This window comes from Vulpes lagopus, chromosome X (genome assembly GCF_018345385.1).
Source record: "Vulpes lagopus strain Blue_001 chromosome X, ASM1834538v1, whole genome shotgun sequence".
NCBI lineage: Eukaryota > Metazoa > Chordata > Mammalia > Carnivora > Canidae > Vulpes > Vulpes lagopus.
The window spans coordinates 87,139,591-87,153,216 of NC_054848.1; the positions used below are offsets into that span (position 1 = coordinate 87,139,591).

Below are 13,626 nucleotides of genomic sequence, written 5' to 3' on the forward strand. Positions count from 1 at the left end.
ATAATTTTTACTTCTCTAAAGTAGAAAAGGAAGCCAGATTACAGTGAAATAGTGAACTCGGTATGCTAAAAGAAGATGTATGATAACCTAGGACTCCATAACTGGAAAAAAACATTTTAATAAAGATATTTTTTATAAAAAATCAATACTGAGAACACTTGCTACTGACTAAATCTAACTAAAGGGAATTATGCAAAATATACTTTTGTAAAAGGATGACAGGTGAGAGAAGTAAAATTTTAGACTAACAGAGAAATTATTAACTATGTGAATAAATCTAAAAAGATGTTATGGTTCTCAATTATGCATAAAAATCCCCCCAAGCATGGTGACAGAATGTGGTGACATTTTGTCATGCTCATGGATTCAGTAGGCCAAGAATTTTAACAACGTACGTTAGGGATGGCTTGTCTCTCTTCCAAGATAACTGGAGTTTCAACTTGAAAGACTTAAATGGCTAGGGTAACCTGAATAATTGGAGAGTGAAATCATGAAATCACCTTCACTCGCATGTCTGTTGCCAGAACTGTATGATTCAAAAGCCAAGCTCATCTGGGACTACCTTTCATAGAGAATGCCTGTAGCTTCTCCATGTGTCATGGATTTTCACAGCATGACATGTGGATTCTGAGAAGTGTCCCACGAGGGAACAGCAGGAGAATGAGTATGTCAGAGGCCAAAGGAAAAGCTTGAAAACATTTAAAAGCTAAGCCGGTGTGTCATAGAATGTTACTTTTACCACATATTGGTCAAGCAAGTTCGTAATGCTACCACATAATTGAAGTGCTGGTAAGTGAACATCACTTCTTGATAGGAGAGCAGCAAGATTATAATCTGCAATGAATAATAAAAGTGTCTTGTGAGGTTAAAAAACAAAATAGAACTATAGTATATTATAACAAAAGCCCATATGTCAAGTGAAAGGTTGGTAACAAAACAGAAAATCCTTGTTATTTTATTTTATTTATTTTTTTATTTTTATTTTTTTTTCTAGAACTTAATTTTATTGTAGTACATTAAGAGTCATGTATACCAGGAAAGCCAGTAATTATTCATAAGCTTAGTAGTTCACCACAGTTTTAGAAAGCACATAATAATACATTCAAATAAGGCATTACAGAAAGTTTTGTAAAGAATTAAATGTGTGGGAAATATCAGGAAGGGAGACAGAACATAAAGACTCCTAACTCGGGGAAACGAACTAGGGGTGGTGGAAGGGGAGGAGGGCGGGTGTTGGAGGGGAATGGGTGATGGGCACTGAGGTGGACACTTGACGGGATGAGCACTGGGTGTTTTTCTGTATGTTGGTAAATTGAACACCAATAAAAATTAATAAAAAAAAAAAAGAATTAAATGTGTCCTGCAATCCTTTTTAAAAGCCTTGGTCCATTCTGAAAGATCAACACTGAATTTTTAAAAATCAAAAGAAAAGTTTTTTCCCACAAAAATACACGAAGAACCACTTGCTGGCATTTATATTTTGAGTGCCTGGGATAACAGGCCGGTGTTCAAAGGCAGTTCATAACAGGTTGTACCAGGACTCATTGCATCTGATTTAGCACCAAGTAAGAGTAAATATCCCACTGAAGATGTAGCTGATTTTTTTCATCCACCTCTCATCGCCCCACTCTTCGTGCCAGGCCACAGGACATAAGCACGCATCCTTGTTGCCCTACGAAGAAATCAAATTCTCTTCGCTTTTAAAGGGCTACTCAGGCTACACACACAGGTGGAGTTCTTGCCCTGCTGACGGTGGCAAGGAAAGCCAGCAGCTGCCCACCGCTTACACTAGGAATAAAGTCCTTCAACAAACTCAGTTACCTTCCTGGTCCTTTTTAACCTCTCATGTAAATCCTTTTAATTGCTACTAATTTGATTAGTTTACTAATTTTGATTGTTTACTAATTATGATTGTTAAGCGTGTCAGGGAAATTCTCCCCAGGCATAACTGATCTATTTCTACTTCCTGAGGACCCAGTATGCTTGCTTTTATGTAGGGCCATGGGTTTGCTTTTCTTTTATTTTAATTTGTCACTCATCACAGCAGATTTTACATAGTGATCAAAAAGAGAACCTGGCAAGTAGATCCTAAAGCACATACTTATGCTTCTTAACCTGAGTAATAATCTGAAAACACAAGACTAATTACATTTTCTGTTGATAATTCAACCTCAGTGCTTTTGTAAGAACTTCCAATGTCAATTTATAATAAATCAGTTTTTTCAATACACATGTTCTCAAAACTTGTCATAGGAAAGTAATATTTTCCTATATGCTAATTTAACACAATTTTATAGCAGACTGAAAATTCTGAATAAACCGAAAGTTTGTTTATGACATAATAAATACAGTATATACGGTTAAGTTTTTAAGTTTCTTAGTGTAAAGGCAACAGTGAATTTGCATCCTGAAACTAATCTGCATATCTGGTGGCTTGTTTTCTAGAATTTGATATGTTTCACAAAACCATGTACCACAGTACTAACGATGCTGGGTTTTGGCATCAGTCTACAACACATTTCTCTGATGAGATACTTTACCGAGTGACATGGAAATGTTTTTAGCTTCTCCAAAGAATAAGAAAAATTTTTATCAACCACTTACTCTTCTGAACAAAAGTTAATATTACTACCAATTGCTCTTTTAATTAGGACATCTGATGTTTTTAAATTACATACCCATAGAAGATACCCTGGGTAGACAAAAAGATGAATCTTAGTATCGGACTCATTTGGCCCATTCTTAATTTCCAGAATGAAATCAGTAGAAGTGAAACTAATATAATTTTCAAAGAATTCATACATGCCAGTCTCAGAACACGGAGCTTCTAAATGCACAGGCGAGGAGTCTCTGCTCATCTTACTGGTGATGTACACTTTTCCTCATGGAGTAACTGATGCTTTCTGGTTTATTTGGGGAACTTTTGTTTGTAGGAAAGCATACACATGGGGCCAGATCTTGTTGGTTTCTGTTCCAGAGAAGGTTTCCAATACTCCCTTTTTCCGGTAATATTCCAGGACCGGCTGTGTTTGGACTTCATAAGCCTTGAGTCTCTTGACAACCGTCTCTGGCTTGTCATCATCCCGCTGAATGAGAGGCTCCCCTGTCAGGTCATCAATGCCCACGGCTTTGGGAGGGTTGAATTCGATGTTGTAGACTCGGCCGCTGGCCGGATGAATCCAGCGCGCGGTGAGACGCTGCTTAATGACTTCAGATTAATCACTGTGTCTATCTGATCAGCTCCGTCCAGGGCTTCTGCCTGTGGAAGTGTCCTTGGAAAACCATCCAATAGCCAGCTATATTGGGTGAGGTTTTTCAGCTCATGAAGGGCCAGCCGAGTCATGACATCATCCGGGATAAGCTTCCCTTGGTCAATGAAAGTCTTGGCTAACACACCAATTTCTGTGCCCCGAAGCATGTTGTCCCGGAGCAGGTCTCCGCTGGAGAGGTGCTTCAGCGCGAAGTGCTTGGTGATGCGCCACGACACGGTGCCCTTGCCGGAGCCCGGCGCCCCCAGGATCACCGCGCGCAGCAGCGGCGCGGACGCCCCCACGGCCGCAGGGAGCCGGGCCGCGCGCGGGGGCTCCGGCCTGGCTGCGCGCTCGCGGGGCTGCGCCGTGCGGGGCGGCGGGCGGACAGCCTCCTTGTTATTTTAGAAGATAAAAATATCTCAAACTGAAAGCCCAATAAGTTTTAAAATTTATAATGTGACCACTAAAGGAAAAGAAACAGAGTGAATGTATCCCAAAATATGACAAGGGAAACTTAAAAAACTGATGGAAAATAAGGCTAAATAGGGAGGAAAGATACAGAGAGAAGAGATAAATGGAAGCACAAAGAAAGTGATAGGAACATCATATTAGTAATCACAATAAGTAAAAAGGGACAAAGATTTGAAAAGAGTATAATAAAACAAAATCCAGTTATGTATTGTCTACAAGATATGTACCAAAGCCATAAGGATACAGAAAGTTTAAAGTAAAAGGATGAAAAGTGTTACCAGGCAAATAAAAGAAGCCCTGGGTTGGCTATATTAATATCAGACAAAATAAATTTGAGTTTAAATATTTTTATTAGAGTTGAAAAGATCACCACTTAATGATAAAATATTCACTTGAAGACAAAACTATAACAATTCTAACCTTCTAAATGTTGTTCTTTATAAAAAGTGAATAAAATTGGTAAATGTTTGATAAGATATAGGAAGAAAGACAGAAGATACTAAGAGGTAAGATTAGACATGAGGAGGACATAAGGTAAAATGTTGCTGATATTAGAAGGATAAAGAAGAGCTATTCTAAACCTCATTCAAAGAAATAAAAGCCTAAAGGAGATATAAACATTCCTAGAATATATAATTTACCAATGCTGACTGAAGAAGAAATAAAGAACTGAAGCCTGGGATCCCTGGGTGGCGTATCGGTTTGGCGCCTGCCTTTGGCCCAGGGCGGGATCCTGGAGACCCGGGATCGAATCCCACATGGGGCTCCCGGTGCATGGAGCCTGCTTCTCCCTCTCCCTGTGTTTCTGCCTCTCTCTCTCTCTCTGTGGCTATCATAAATAAATAAAAATTAAAAAAAAAAGAACTGAAGCCTATAAAATGAAAAATATTGAACCAATTGTTTAAAATATTCCTATAAAATGTTTCCAATCCTAAAACTTTTGACTGATAAGTTCTAATAAACATTCACAGAACATTTAATTGCAGTCTTAAGCCTAACTTTTCTAGATAATCGTTCACTTGCACACCAAAATCATTTTCCTTTTCTGAGCAGTCAGAAATTACATTTTCCCACCATTTTGGACCTGAGAACTATGTCATGGAAGAAGGCTTACTTGTTGAATCAATACATGGAAGATTGCTGGATAAATACCCAAACAGAATGTTACCTGAAGAAGCTATAAACGTTTACTGGGTTAGTCCAATGAGTTTAACAAGTTAATTCTAACTGTATGTGGATGAGACAAAAGCCACAGGAAATTCTTGACTGATATAAATTACATAGGTGTTGAAATACTTTAAAAAAAAGTCAGCAAATCAGGGTATCTATGAATAAAAAAATTAATACACTAAGATTAAGTTGTGTTAAACCTAGACGTCTTTCAGTTACCTATTGCTGTGCAAAAAATTGACTCCAAAACTTAGTGGCTTAGCACAACAAACTTTTATTATTTTTCCATGAGTCTACAGGTCCACTAGATGGTTTTTCTGCTCTGAATTAAGTTTAGCTGATCTCACCTGAACTCCTTCACATCTCTGTGCCTGGCATATCTATTGGATGTTAGTATAGGATTGTCTCAGCGGAGACTGTTTTTGCTCCAGGAAGAATCTCATTCTTCAGCACATTAGCTTGGGCTTGTTTTCATGGTAGAGGTTGAGGTCCAAGAGTGAGAAAGCACAGTAAGGAAAGAAAGTGAGTGGAAGCACACAAAACCTATTGAGTGTTAGGCTTATAATTGATATATTGTAACTTCTGCTACACCTATTGAACAAAGTAAGTAACAAAGCTAGTTCAGAATCAGAGTGGTTATGAAAAGAAAAACAGAGGACAAAGAATAGGGATACAGTGAGAATATTCATTGGGGACATCGATACTATAAATCATGTAATATAACTTACTACTTTAACAGGTCAAAGGAAAAAAATCGTATGATCAACTCAATAGAGGGGGGTGGATTTCAATAAATTAAGTATCTATTTGTAAAAACAACTCTTTGGAAACTAATAACACATAGGATGTGTTTATTTGATGAAGGTTATCTATCAAAAATTCACAGCAAATATATCTCATGGTTCGACTTTGGAAAATTTCCCTCTGAGATCAGGAACAAGACGGGAGTCTTCAATAATACCACTTTTATCTAACATTGTACAGGAGGTCTTAGATAATATAGAATAAATATACTCCAAAAAAAGAATAAATAGACTCACTTTACAATAGAAGATGCAAGAATTTGAAAGAAAAAAATTACACTGTCATTGTTTTCAAATATGATTACCCACTTTAAAAGCCAAAAAATTCCACTATAAATTATTAAAGTGAACAAAATTTGAGCAAGTCTGCTAGCTTTAAAAATTCAAGATATAAAAAGTTGAATTTCTACACTTTGACAACAAACAGAATATATACATTTAAATATTATAAATAGTATGAAAATATAAAATTTCAAGGTACAAGTATTATAGAAGATGGAAAATCTTACGGAGAAAATTAGAAAGCTTTATTTTAAAACACTAATAAGGGCCCAAATAAAAGGGGAGATACCCTTTGTTCTTAGAAAGACCTAATATTTGATTTTTTTCCCATTTTTTATTGAAGTTTGATTTGCCAAAATATAGCATAACACCCAGGGCTCATCCCGTCAAATGCCCCCCTCAGTGCCCGTCACCCAGTCACCCCATCCCCCCGCCCACCTCCCCTTCCACTACCCCTTGTTCGTTTCCCAGAGTTAGGTGTCTCTCATGTTCTGTCTCCCTCACTGAAATTTCCCACTCATTTTCCCTCCTTTCCCTTATAATCCCTTTCACTATTTCTTATATTCCCCATATGAGTGAGACCATATGATGATTGTCCTTCTCCGATTGACTTATTTCACTCAGCATAATACCCTCCAGTTCCATCCACGTCGAAGCAAATGGGGGGTATTTGTCGTTTCTAATGGCTGAGTAATATTCCATTGTACACATAGACCACATCTTCTTTATCCATTCATCTTTCGATGAACACCGAGGCTCCTCCCACAGTTTGGCTATTATGGACATTGCTGCTGTAAACATTGGGTTGCAAGTGTCTCGGCTTTTCACTGCATCTGTATTTTTGGGGTAAATCTCCAGCAGTGCAATTGCTGGGTCGCAGGGCAGTTCTATTTTTAACTCTTTGAGGAACCTCCACACAGTTTTCCAGAGTGGCTGCACCAGTTCACATTCCCACCAACAGTGCAGGAGGGTTCCCCTTTCTCCGCATCCTCTCCAACATTTGTTGTTTCCTGTCTGGTTAATTTTCCCCATTCTCACTGGCATGAGGTGGTTTCTCATTGTGGTTTTGATTTGTATTTCCCTGATAGCAAGGGATGTGGAGCATTTTCTCATGTGCTTGTTGGCCATGTCTATGTCTTCCTGTGTGAAATTTCTGTTCATGTCTTCTGCCCATTTCATGATTGGATTGTTTGTTTCTTGGCTGTTGAGTTTAATAAGTTCTTTATACATCTTGGATACTAGCCCTTTCTCTGATATGTCATTTGCAAATAACTTCTCCCATTCTGTAGGTTGTCTTTTAGTTTTGCTGGCTGTTTCTTTTGCTATGCAGAAGATTTTTATCCTGATTAAGTCCCAATAGTTCATTTTTGCTTTTGTTTCCCTTGCCTTCATAGATGTATCTTGCATATAATGTTTGTCCTTCTCCGATTGACTTACTTCACTGAGCATAATACCCTCCAGTTTCATCCACATCGAAGCAAATGGTGGGTATTCGTCCAGACCTAATATTTTAAAGGTGTCAATTTTCTACAAATTGATTTATAGATTTAATGCAATGACAGTACAGGTCCCCAAAGTAGTGGTGGTAGTGGTGTTGGTGGTGTTTGGGTAGTGAAACTGATAAGCTAATTCTAAATGTATGTGGATGAGCAAAGGGCTAAGAATAGTCAAGGTATTGTTGAAGAGGAACAATGTATCTATTATTGTCATAAAAATACAAGAAGAATTTTTGGTCTTTTTTGAGTCTTAATGCAGGAATGATAAGTTGACCAAAATAGTAATATTGAGATCCTTTCCAAAGAAGACATACAGACAACCAACAGACACATGAAAAGATGCTCAACAACACTAATCATCAGAGAAATGAAAATCAACACCATAATAAGTTATCACTTTCTAGGTGTCAGAATGACTAAAATCAGAAACACAAGAAATGACAAGTGTTGGCGAGGATGTAGAGAAAAAGGAATCTTCATGCACTGTTGGGAATGCAAATTGGTGCAGGCACTGTGGAAAACAATATGGAGGTTCCTCAAAAAGTTAAAAATAGAATTATCATATGATCCAGTAGTTCCACTATAAGTATTTACCCAAAGAATATGAAAGCACTAATTTGAAATGATATAAGTACCCTTACGTTTATTGCAGCATTATTTACAACAGCCACATTATGGAAGCAACCTGAATGTTCATCCATAGATGAGTGGATAAAGATTTGGTATGTATATACAATGGAATATTCTTCACCATAAAAAAAGAATGAAATATTGCCGTTTGCAATGGATGCAGCTAAAGAGTATAATGCTAAGTGAAATAAGTCAGAGAAAAAAATACCATATTTCACTCATATGTGGAATTTAAGAAACAAAACAAAGAAAAAAGAGATGAGCAAAAAAATACTCTTGAATATAGAGAACAAATTGGTGGTTATCAGAAGGAAGGTGAGTGGGGAAATGATTGAATTAGGTAAAGGGAATTAAAAAAAAAAAAAAGAAACTGAGATCCTAGAATCAGACCCACCCATTAATGGAAATATTTTATCACAATCCTGCCATTAAGATCAGTGAGAAAGAAAACCAGATTTCACCAAAAGTGGGAAAATTGATTAAACATGTAGAAAACATGAATTAGACCTCTACCTTGCATGATATAGTAAAATTAGTACTAAAGTAAAAAGTATTCCTAATTCTAAACTACAAAACTGTTTAAAACAATGCAGAAGATATCTTTATGACCATGTGGGTAAAAAAAAAACATTTTTTGAGCATGACACAAAATTTGCAAATCAAGTTAAAAATTAATAAATTCAGCCACTTAAAATTATAGACATTTGTTCAAAATACAGCATAGAGAGAAAAAAGATAAGGCAGAGAATGGAACAAGGTATTTGCAATATATACAACCAACAATGGATTAATGTCCAAAAAATATATATATGAAAAAATGCTTTAAGTAAAGAAAAGACAAGCCTAGGAGGGAAAAAAATGTCTAAGATTTTAACAGACATCTTACAGCAGAAGAAACACAAATGATGAATAAATATATGAAAATATATTTAATCTCCATTGTAATCTAAATACAAATATAATGAAGTACTATTTTATACTATCCAGATTGGTGAAATTAAGAAACCTATTGATACCAAGTGGTGACAAAAATAATATAGATCAATGGGAACTCAAACACTGCTGGCAGGTGTATAAATTGGCACAACAGCATGTAAAATCTATTCAAGATCCCTTTACTTGCAATAAAATAATTCCTGTTTTTTGACTATACCCTAGGATAGGGCTTTCTTATCCTGAGATTCATGGATAAAATTTAAAGGTCATATGATTTTGGATGGGAAAAAATTACTTTTTTATATTCAGTAATCCTTAAATAAAATTTAACATTTCCTTTGTGTATGAATGTAGACAACAAACAAATAGTATGAACAGTACCTATGACTTTGTCACCAAAGAAACAAAGATATTTTCATATCATATTACAGTTATGGCAGATAACTGAGTATAAATATTCTTCATACTCATTGCCACTTCAAAATCAAATAAGTAATTACACCTACCCCCAGATCTTGTTATTTAATGCATTAGTAAAGATATTTAATACCATATCACAAATTTATTAACATTTTCATAATTATGTTTCCATACAATTGATTTATTTTGTAACTTTATGATTTTATTTTACACATTTAAAAACTTATTCTGCAAAGGATTCCAGTAGGCTTCACCAGACTTCAAAAAAGGTCCATGGCCCAGTTAAAATCTCTGTTCTTAAAAATACCTTACACGTACATGGAAGAGTGCACAAAGTAGGGCTATTAAAATAGAAAAAGTATTGATAGCCCGAATATCCATCAGGATGAATAAATGTATTATGGTATATTCATACCACGAATTATGTATTATGGTATATTCATATCACGAATACTTTGCTACAGTGAAAATGAATTATTTATACATAAAAACAGTTAAAGCTCAAGTGATAGAAAAAGGGAAATTGTAGAAGAATGCATACTGTGTGAGTCTTTATGTAGAAAGTAGAGAAACACGTAAAATAAAGTATTGTTTAGGGATGCCAACAGGTAGTGAAGCTATAAATAAATGAGAAGTAAGGATAAACACAAAACATAGGGTTGTGAGTTACCTCAGAAGAAGAAAAGGTATGGGGGATCCCTGGGTGGCGCAGTGGTTTGGCGCTTGCCTTTGGCCCAGGGCGCGATCCTGGAGACCTGGGATCGAATCCCACATCGGGCTCCCGCTGCATGGAGCCTGTTTCTGTCTCTGCCTCTCTCTCTGTCTCTCTGTAACTATAATAAATAAATAAAAATTAAAAAAAAATTAAGAAAAAAAAAAAAAGGTATGGGATCAGAGAAGAAAATGTAGACACAATGTTCTTTTTCTTAACCTGGGTAGTAGGTATGTAGGTGATAATCATAGCATAATTCTTTATAATTTACATAGAGTTCTTATTGTACTATTTGCTCAATATTTACTGAAAGCAATTTTAAAATGTATATTATGTAGCTTGAAAACTTGAAGTGAATTTTCTGGGTGGTTTATAAGCTATCTATATGGGTATTAGTGACTAGTGAACTTGCACTGGAGAAAAGAAGATGAGTTTTGTTTCAGACCTTAAATTTTGAGAAGCTATGAGACAATCCAGTAGAATATCACTGGGTAGTTACTATTTACATATCAGCTATATAAACAAGCATAGGAACCATAACATCAAGCTGAGAAAGAATTTGTGGATCCATTTTCCGCTTTATTTTTTTAAAGGCTTTATTTATTTATTTATTTATTTGAGAGAGAGAGAAAGAGTGAGAGAGAGCACACAAGCAGAGGGGTGGACGCAGAGGGAGAAGCAGACACCCTGCTCAGCAGGGAGCCTGACACGGGGCTGATCCCAGGTCATGATCTGAGCCTAAAGCAGATGCTTAACTGACTGAGCCACCCAGGCACCCTGCAAGATTTAGATATTTTGCTAAATTCTACTATCATATATAGTTGAAAGTTCCCTTAGAAAATCCCCTATATTATCTTAAAACTTACGCTACAACAAAAGTATATTCTAAGTTATATTATGCACAACTTTAATGCTTAAAAAATGTTATGGCAATTATTTCTTTTTTAAAAAAAAAAAGATTTTATTTATTTATTCATGAGAGACACAGAGAGAGAGGCAGAGATATAGGCAGAGGGAGAACCAGGCTCTATGCAGGGAGCCCGACGTGGGACTCGATCCCGGGACTCCAGGATCCCGCCCTGAGCCAAAGGCAGACGCTCAACCACTGAGCCACTCAGGCGTCCCTGGTAAGTAATTTCTGAATTGACATATTTAGAACACAAGGAGTATTGTCAAGGGCAGAAATTCCTCAAATAATAGGATATATTTTAATATGCTAACTAAATAACAAATTCTGATTTTGATTTGTTTGAGAAGCTTTTGTTTCCCATGCTATCATTCTTTTAAAGATAGTCTCACCAAGAAAGTTTTAATTAATTAATTAATTTTGTATTTTTTTAATTGAAGTTCGATTTGCCAACATATAGTATAACACCCAGTGCTCATCCTGTCAAGTGCACCCTCAGTGCCTGTCACTCAGTCACCCCATCCCCTGCCCACCTCCCCTTCGACCACCCCTTGTTTGTTTCCCAGTTAGGAGTCTTTCATGTTCTTTCACCCTCTCTGATCAGAAAGTTTTAATTTAAAAAATTCCCTATCCAAGCTCTGTCTACTTACTTCTGTTAGCCAGTATGATATACTATCTTAAGTGGTTACTTGGGAAGGAAAATGCAGATCACTTTCATATTCTGCTTTATATACTACTTTATTGTGTCAAGTTAAATTTTCATAATCAATGTGTATCACTTTTGTTTCAGAAAAAAGTAGACAAAAAGATCAATTAAAATGTTTTATTTTTTAAATTTTATTTATTTATTCATGAGAGACACAGAGAGAGGCAGAGACCCATGCGGAGGGAGAAGCAGGCTCCATGCAGGGAGCCCGATGTGGGACTCGTTCCCCGGTCTCCAAGATCATGCCCTGGGCTGAAGGCGGCGCTAAACCCCTGGGCCACTGGGGCTGCCCAATTAAAGTGTTTTAAACTGTGATGTTTTCTCTAGGATTTTTCAGAAAATATCATTTTATTTTGTTATAATAGCCAAATGTAAGATAATGCACTAGAAGTTACTAGATTTTAAGTAGTATAATTGCTATAACTGTGTGTGAATATTATGATTCATTGAATATGTGCTTTTTATGCTAGCCTAATCAGATCATTTTAGAAAAAGTCAGAACCAAGAATCCTTACTGGTGCATTTTGAAACAAATGTAGTTTTTGAAATATGCAAAAATAGATGTTATAAAGATTTTATGGGAAACATTTCTGCCAGTAATTTGGTTATTACTTAACTTACTCTTAAATTTAACAATCATAAGGAGGATACCCATGCTTAAAATATACTCTGAAACATATATGCTAGAAAATGCAATTAAATGCAATCCTAGTTCTACAATGTTGAATCTGAACTTCAGCTCTAAAACTCTGATTCAACATCTTTACATTAAACCTCTTGAATCAATGTTTGATTGAAGTTATTTCAAATTCTGTGGAAATGTAAAGGCTAAAGGCTAGTCTCCAATGCCATTAAAGAGAATAGTAATGAGAATCATTGCAGTGTGTGTAGAAAAGTCTGGAATAGAGATTGAACACTATTACAGAAGCAAAAGCCTTAGAGAAATAGTATTTTCCTTGATTGGAAAAATGTTTTTCAATCCCTTGTTACATATGTGTTCTTTTTTTTTTCTTCCTAATACTCACAAAATCTCATTGCTTTTCCATCGTACTTGGGTTAGACAAAATTATTTATGACACTTGTTACAGACAGTTAAATATTTTATTCAAAGGAAGACTATCATCATAGGTGTAGGGACCCCTGTAATGGGATCTTACAGTGAGGGATAGAGATTGGTGGGTTCAGCAACAAGTACAAAAAAAAGTGGGAATTTATAGCCAAGGAGCAGGATGTGGTCAGTGGATGGCAAATTGCTGAGCGGAAGCATCAAGGGTAAGTGGTGTATTCTAGCTAAACTGATCTAGCAGGATTCTTACTGAAGGCAGGCCAGGGTGATTAGGCATCACGTGGGAGATGGTGGAGGATAAGAAACCCAATCAGATATCAAGAGTGACCAAATATAAAGAATGGAGGACTGTGGCTAAACTGAGTTAGCAAGATTCTTGCTAAAATAGGACAATGCACAGACAAACACTAAAGTCCAAAAGTTGAAGTCTAATTGAAAAAGATCTCGGAAGAGCCTGAGTAGAGTTTGGCCAAGGAGAGAAGCTCCATCATTGAATTCATTTTTAAATTTGATTGGGAGCTATGATACTCCTTTGGGAGAGTCATGAACAGAACTTCACATTTTATGGTTGATTAAAAAAACATTGTGGCCACTCTCTCTTAGATACCGTTGGTAAGCAATTATAAAGCAAATAAAACTTTATAAGCTTTTCAGGCCCTATGTTATCTAGGTTATCCAATCAGACAATTGTTTGTAGTTTGTATTTTTTCACTGTTGATAGTACTTTGAACCCTTTACCTGGGAAAGTCTACCCCCATTGACCCTATCTATTGAGC

At 36.2% G+C, this 13,626-nt stretch overlaps 1 pseudogene; it reads right to left on the reverse strand.

The window, feature by feature from the left end:
- Positions 1 to 2,324: 2,324 nt before the first annotated feature.
- The window catches only part of LOC121482622, a 102,524-nt pseudogene continuing 91,222 nt past the window's right edge, over positions 2,325 to 13,626 (reverse strand).